Consider the following 7,939-nt stretch of genomic DNA (forward strand, 5'->3'; position numbering starts at 1 on the left):
GAAATGTCAGGTTCCTGAAGTATGAACTGAGAGCTGAGCCATGACATATATTTCCCATGCTGAAGAATTTATTGGGGGATGTGTATTTTCTTGTATAAGTACTTCCTTCAAACTGGGCACTTGATTTTTCCATTAAAACTTAATTTACTATCTGGTAGTGATTTTCCTTTATTAAGTGGACTTTTGATTCCATTTTTATAGGAGTTTGCACAGTTATTAGTGATCCACTTGATTGTAAATAGCTACAAATACAGCTTTTAAGTCCAGAGAACTGGTGTCAGGAGGAAAGCTGATATTCCAATTCAGCCAGGACCAGAGACTCACACACATATTCATAAACTATTTTACATATTCCTTTTCTTTTTCTTTCTTTTTACAGTATTATTTTTGTGTGTTAGTCACCATACAGTATATCATTAGCTTTTGGTGTAGTGTTCCATTTTTTTTTTTTTAAAGATAAGAAGCACATTGTAACAAGAAAATCAACTAGCTGAGTAAAGTAGTGTTTTGGAAAGATTAACTAGAGAACCATTTTTTAAAAAATTTATACTGTTCTTTCCTTTAGTGGTAAACTGTGTTTCATTATATCTATAATTTTTTCTTGCAAGATAAGATAGATCATGATTATGGTTATGATGCATCCAGTGACAAATTCTGACTTATGTCGCTAGTGAGTTTGTGGTTTAAGAGTAACAAACATTATGTTTGTATGGTTACAAAGTACAGTTTTCACATTCTATATTTCATTAAATCCTCAAAGCCGTCTTGTGAGGTGTTACACAAAACCCACAGTTTTTGTTTGGAGGTTCAAGTGGGGGAAATGAGCTACTCATATAGCCTTGACCAAAGAACAGTCCTGTTCTATTGGGGAAGGTCATTCTCTGAGTGCACAGTTTTGGGAGGGACACACATGGAGTAGTGAGGGAGGAAGGGGCCACCTGCCTAGGTAGCCAGATCATCCTAATTGACCCTGGCAATCAAGAGGGTGACAGATGTCACAGACAGGTACTCATCACATGTCCTCCTTAAGCCCCATCACACACTTATCCCATTCCCTTGTCCAACTCCCCTCTAATAACTATGAGTTTGTTCTCTACAGTTGAGTCTGTTTCTTGGGGGATAGGAGGCATGCATTTGTGATGAGCACCAGGTGTTGGATGGGAGCTTTGAATCACTCTATTGTATACCCCAAACTAGTATCACATTGTATGCTAACTAACTGGAATTAGAATAAAAACTAAAACCAAAACAAAACAAACTACTCATGACTAAAATGTGAATGTTGCTCTTTGATTATACACTATCCCTAGGTCAGAAGTGCACAAATAACAATAAAATAATAATAATCCAGCTAATCCTTAATAAACCCTGTGTGCTGAAAACTCAAAGAAGGATTTTGCACACATTACATCATTTAGGACTCCTCCCTAGAACTTATGAGAAAGAAAATTTTGGTATCCATATTTTAGGATATAGCTAATCATTCATTTAGGATGTAATTGATCATTCAGTGAATAATTGCCTTCTAATAATTAGGGAGGTTCTAAAGATCAAAAAGCAATTAATTACTCAAATGAGGTAGTGAGATAATAAAACGATGATTTCAAAGTCTCAAAATTCCAAAGAAAACATCTGTAGTCTGGAGATGTTTCCTGAATGAATGTGTCCACTACACCTTATTTGACCTTGACATTACTCAAGATGTGGTATGAGTGCACTATGTTAGGAACACATGTTTGTCTAAGTTCTTTTTCAGGCAAAGAGTCTATGTTTTAGATGGGATCTGAAGTAAAAGCATGATATGAGTTAATTAGTTAAAATGAGTATTCTAAAATTATGATCTACTCACATTATTAAATAGTTGTCCACTAAAATACTTCAAGTCTAGTCATTTAATATGATTATCCTCACCTTTTGGATTTTTCTGTCATGGAACATAACTCAATTTTTTAAGGAGTAACTTCAGATTTGAGCCTCCATGAATTCTTCCACAGTTAATTTTATCTAACCTTAATGATTCAAGTATGCTTTCAACAATTTTATTAAATTTGTATTATTTGGAATTTTGTTCATATTACTCATCTCATAGACTAGTTTTGTTTGTGATGGTGACCAGTCCAGCTCCTCCTTAAGCTCTTTAAATAGTTCCCTAGAGATACCACAGCAGTGTCTTAATCAATAAAATACACACATGATGCATATTTGAGCTTTACAATTCTATCCTAGATTTGTAAGCGTCACCGTGTCATTTTCACAGGACTTCAGTCCTGTTAGTTCTTGGATCCATGACTTTGCATCTTATACTTCCAATGATTTTTTCATGGCTGTTTTACCGCACAGGGGTCCGTTTATCCATGGATGCTTAAAGTGCGTTGAATGAAGTGCCAGCCTTTATTCCTTTTGACACCTCCTTTGTATCTCCAATCACATTTACATTCCAGCTTTTTTTTTAACCATACATCATCTTCATCACACACTGTTGGTTTCAGTGAAAGCCTGAGAGATTAATTACCAAGAGTAATCTGCTTGCATTCTATTGCCACCAAACTAGTATTTTCAAAATCTAGAAAAGTGTTCCTGAAAGGAAATGCTTTCTGATATTCTTATATATATTAGGTACTGTGATGTACACACATCCCCACCCTTCCAAGAATGGGCACTTTAAAACAAGTGTCCTTTTACTCACCTTATTTTGATAAGTATCACTCAATCGAAAGGAATTTTGGAAGAAGACATGAATTTCCAAACTTTCAGAGAATGATATAGAAACTGTAGTACATAGATGAGTACCTAAGAATTAGCTTCATAAAAAAAAAAAGAAATGTGTTTTTCATTTCTAACAATAATGACCATGAGAAAAAATACCGTGGATTAGAAAGACAGTAGTAGAGAATATCAAGAATGCAATCTGGGTGTGCTATTTGTAGAATGCTCTTCAGACCCTTGGGCATTCTTTTCTTTTTTTTCTTTTTCTTTTTTTTTTTTTTTTTTTTTGGGCATTATTTTCTAACAGGCCATTTATGTGTATCCCAGAGGAGCTAGCAGAGAAAGTTCCTTGGGAAACTTCGCCATGGAAATGCTTCTTATTAATTACCTACTGAACGGAGAGTGGTAGAAAAGTTTCTTCTGTTACTAGATTTGTTTTAAAATCAACTCATTTTATTTCCCAACTTACTGGACACTAATTTTAAATAGGATGGGCATTAAGGAGGGCATGTGACCTCATGAGCGTTGGGTATTATACACAATTAATGAATCATTGATCACTACATGAATAAGACATAATTGGAGTAGATCTAGTTTGAAGAAGTGATTTTGGGGAATTTGAGTGTGAGTTCCTTTAGTATCTTTGTTCATTTATAGAATACCTCTCAGAGATTTTTTTGGAGACGTGTTTGTCCACATTTTTATTTAAATTCCAGTTACTTAAAATACAGTGTAATATTGGTTTCTGGTCTAGAATTTAGGGATTCTGCACTTATATACAAAACAAGGTACTCATCACGTGTCCTCCTTAATCCCCATCACACATTTATCCCATTCCCTTGTCCAACTTCCCTCTAATAACCAGGAGTTCTTTATAGTTGAGTCTGTTTCTTGGGGGATAGGAGGGATGGGGGTGACTGGGTGGTAGAGATTGGGGAGGGTATGTTCTATGTTGAATGCTGTGAATGCATAAGAGATGATTCACAGACCTGTATCCCCCAAAGCAAATAATACATTATATGTTCATAAAAAAATGGAAAAAATAGGTCATTTAATAGAAATTTAAATTTTTTTTATTTCAATCTGGTTAGATTTTAGTTCTTTTATTTTTTCCAGAAAGGGATTCTCTAGTATCTTCCACACTTTTTTCGAGTCCAGCTAACACCTTCATAATCACCATTCTGAACTCCAGATACGACATCTTACTAATGTCTGTATTCATTTGGTCCCTAGCCATTGGTATTGCCTCTTGTTCTTCTTTTTTTTTTTTTTTTATTGAGGTCAGTTTTTCCACCTTGTCATTTTATCCAGATAAGAATAGATGAATGAGGGTGCCTGGGTGGCTCAGTTGGTTGAGTGACTGCCTTCGACTCAGGCCATGATCCCAGAGTGCTTGTATCGAGTCCCACATCAGGCTCCTAGCTCCATTGGGAGTCTGCTTCTCCCTCTGACCTCCCCTCTTATGCTCTCTCATTCTGTCTGTCTCTCTCTCTCTCTCAAATAAATAAATAAAATCTTTTAAAAAATAAAAATAAAAAATAGATAAATGAGAGAACAAAATACTAAAGGGTAGCAATGACCCAGAAAAATATACACTGACCAAACTGGAAGAGACCCGAAACTGGGGGTGGGGGGAGAGAAGAAAGGAGGGGAAAACATATATGTATATACATACATTTATATATATTTTTATATACACAAGTGTGTATATAAATATATATGTATATATACATACACATACATTTACATATATGTATACATTATATACACACCTATATACATACATATATATTATATACAACTATGTGTATATAATATATATGTATATATACATATATACACATATATATACATACACATACATATATATGTGTGCGCATGTGTGTGTACTTGTGTTCTTTCCATAGACTATTTCCATGACTATTGCTGATAATGCTCCTGTAATCACTGGGGTGATATATATATATTGGACTGGTGACTAGAACTGAGCTACACACTTGATTTTGGGTGTATTTTGGTCTTTTAGAACAAATAGTCTCACAAAATTTTAAAGAAAGAAAAACATATATATATATATATACAAAAATAAGGGTATATATGATGAAGGGATAGAATATGACTGTAAAGTTGAAAATTTTAAAAAATCCTAAAAAAGAATTGATAAGAAGTTGGTTGAAAAAATAAAAAAGTGGGGTGCCTGGGTGACTCAGTGGGTTAAGCCTCTGTGTTTGGCTCCGGTCACAATCCCAGGATCCTGGGATCGAGCCCTGCATCAGGCTCTTTGTTCAGTGGGGAGCCTGCTTCCCACCCCCCTACCTGCCTCTCTGCCTACTCGTGATCTCTCTCTGTCAAATAATAAATAAAATCTTTTTAAAAAAGAAAAAAGGAAAGACTGTGATCAGGCTGGAGACTAGAACAAAGCCATGTGCTAGATTTAGTGTTTATTTTGATCTGTTAGAAGAAACTGTATCTCAAAATTTTAAAGAAAGAAAAACCTATATGTTTACAAAAACTAAGGCTAAATACAATGAAAGGATAGAATATGACCATAACAATAAAAATTTTAAGCTTTATTACAAAGCTGTGATCACCAAGACAGCATGGTACTGGCATAAAAACAGACACATAGACAGTGGAACAGAGTAGAGAGCCCTGATATGGACCCTCAACTCTATGGTCAATTAATCTTCGACAAAACAGGAAAAAATATACAGTGGAAAAAAGACAGTCTCTTCAATAAATGGTGCTGGGAAAACTGGACAGCTATATGTAGAAGAATGAAACTCGACCATTCTCTTACACCGTACACAAAGATCAACTCAAAATGGATAAAAGACCTCAACGTGAGACAGGAATCTATCAGAATCTTAGAGGAGAACATAGGCAGAAATCTCTTTGATATCAGCCACAGCAACTTCTTTCAAGATACGTCTCCAAAGGCAAAGGAAACAAAAGTGAAAATAAACTTCTGGGACTTCATCAAAATCAAAAGCTTCTGCACAGCAAAGGAAACAGTCAAAAAAACAAAATTTTAAAAGATTTTTAAAAAGGTATTGATAAGATAAAATAGTTTAAAAATGTTAAAATAGGAAAGAGAAGGCACGCATTGCATGAAGCACTGGGTGTGGTGCAAAAACAATGAATTCTGTTACGCTGAAAAGAAATTTTTAAAAAAAGAAAATAGAATAAGAAAAAAAATTTTTTAAATGTAACTTTCAGGACACCTGGGTGACTCAGTGGTTTAAGCCTACACTTTCAGCCCAGGTCATGATCTCAGGGTCCTGGGATTAAGCCCCCCACTGGGCTCTCTGCTCAGTGGGGAGCCTGCTTCTCCCCTCTCTCTGTCTGCCTGTCTCTCTGCCTACTTGTGATCTCTCTGTGTCAAATAAATAAAATCTTAAAAAAAAAATTACCTTTGAAAGACTAAAGGATCATGGGAAAAAAAACCATGACTTCTGTGTGTTGCATTCCTGCACCTCTGGAATTCCACAGTTCTCATTGATCTGTGAACTTGGTCTTGGCTGGATGTTCTTGCTGATCTTCTGGGGGAGGGGCCTGTTGCCCTGATTCTCAAATGTCTTTGCCTGAGGTGGAATTGCACCACCCTTGCCAGGGGCCAGCCTAAGCAATCTGCGTGGTTTTGGCCTTGGGAGGTTTTGTTTCCTGACCGCTTTCCGTACTGCTTTGGAGGGCGGGAATGAAGACGGCAGCTTCCCAGTCTCTGACCCAGAGGAGCCAAGAGCTCGGGCCGCTGCTCAGTGCGCCTTCAGAGAAAAGCACTCAATCCCTCCTGTCTCCCTGGTCTCCAACCACGCTCTGAGTTCACCTGGCCTGTGACTGAGCATTTCTCTGTCTGGCGCATGGCCCCGTTTGGAGTCTCTAAACCCAGCAGATCCTTGCTGCATGTTCCCATGCCATTCTTTTCAGAGGAGGAAGAAGGGGGTCTCCCTGGGTCTGCTGCTTGTGGGGTCCCTGCGTGAAAAGCAGTGGCCAACTGTGCCTTGATCACAGTTTAAGGTAAGACTGAGCTGAGAGCCCACTGCTTGGCTCCATCTCTACAGCCAGCTTTCCTGCTCTGATGCCTAGGGGCTCTGCCACACTCAGGCACCCCTGGTCTTTCTGTGACCCTAAGGGTCTTGAGACCACAATGTCCCTACGAGGGCTCCACCCCCTTCTTAGCCTCTGGAGAGACGTCCTTCCATGCAGCAGACTTGTAAAAGTCCTGATTTTGTGCTCTGCTGCTCTATCTCTTTCCAGGAGCCTGCCCCTGTCGCTGCGGTCTATCTTTCCATTGCTTTGGATTCACTTCGCACATCCTACCTTCCATAAAGTGGTCACTTTTCTGTTCCTAGAATTGCTGCTCTTCTTCTCTTCTATCTCCTGTTGAGTTTGTAGGTGTTCAGAATGGTTTGATAACTATCTCGCTGAAGTCCTGGGACCCAATGATATTAGGTGTCCTACTCCTCCACCATCTTGTGCCTCCCTCAATACATTGTATGTTTTAAAAAAGAGTCTGTTTCTTGGTTGCCTACTCCCCACCCCACGTTCATTTGTTTTGTTTCTTAAATACCACATATAATTGAGATCAAGCATTTGTCTTTGTCTGACTTATTTCACTTAGCAGAATACTCTCTAGTTCTATCCATGTTGTTCCATGTGGTAAGATTTCATTCTTTTGTTGACTGAGTGATATTTCATACACACACACACACACACACACACACACATCTTCTTTATGCATCCCTCAGTTGATGAACACTTGTGTTCTTTCCATAGTCTGGTTATTGTTGATAATGCTGCTATAATCATTGGGGTGCATGTACCCCTTCAAATTAGTATTTTTGTATCCTTTGGTTAAATATTTAGTAGTGAAGTTGCTGGATCATAGGATAATTCTATTTTTAACTTTTTGAAGAACATATGTACTGTTTCCACAGTGGCTACACCAGTTTGCATTCCCACCAACAGTGCAAGAAAGATATCCTTTCTCTGCATCTTTGCCAACATAGTTGTTTCCTGTGCTGATAATTTTAGCCATTCTGACAGGTGTGAGATGATATCTCATTGGGTTCTTGTTTGTATATCCTTGATGATGAGTGATGTTGAGTATCTTTTTATGTGTCTCTATCCACTCCTATGTCTTTGGAAAAATGTGTATTCCTCTGTTCTGCCCATTTTTAAACTGGATTATTTATTTCTGGGTGTTGAATTTGGTAAGTTCTTTATAGATTTT

Source organism: Neovison vison, chromosome 1 (genome assembly GCF_020171115.1).
Source record: "Neovison vison isolate M4711 chromosome 1, ASM_NN_V1, whole genome shotgun sequence".
Classification (NCBI taxonomy): domain Eukaryota; kingdom Metazoa; phylum Chordata; class Mammalia; order Carnivora; family Mustelidae; genus Neogale; species Neogale vison.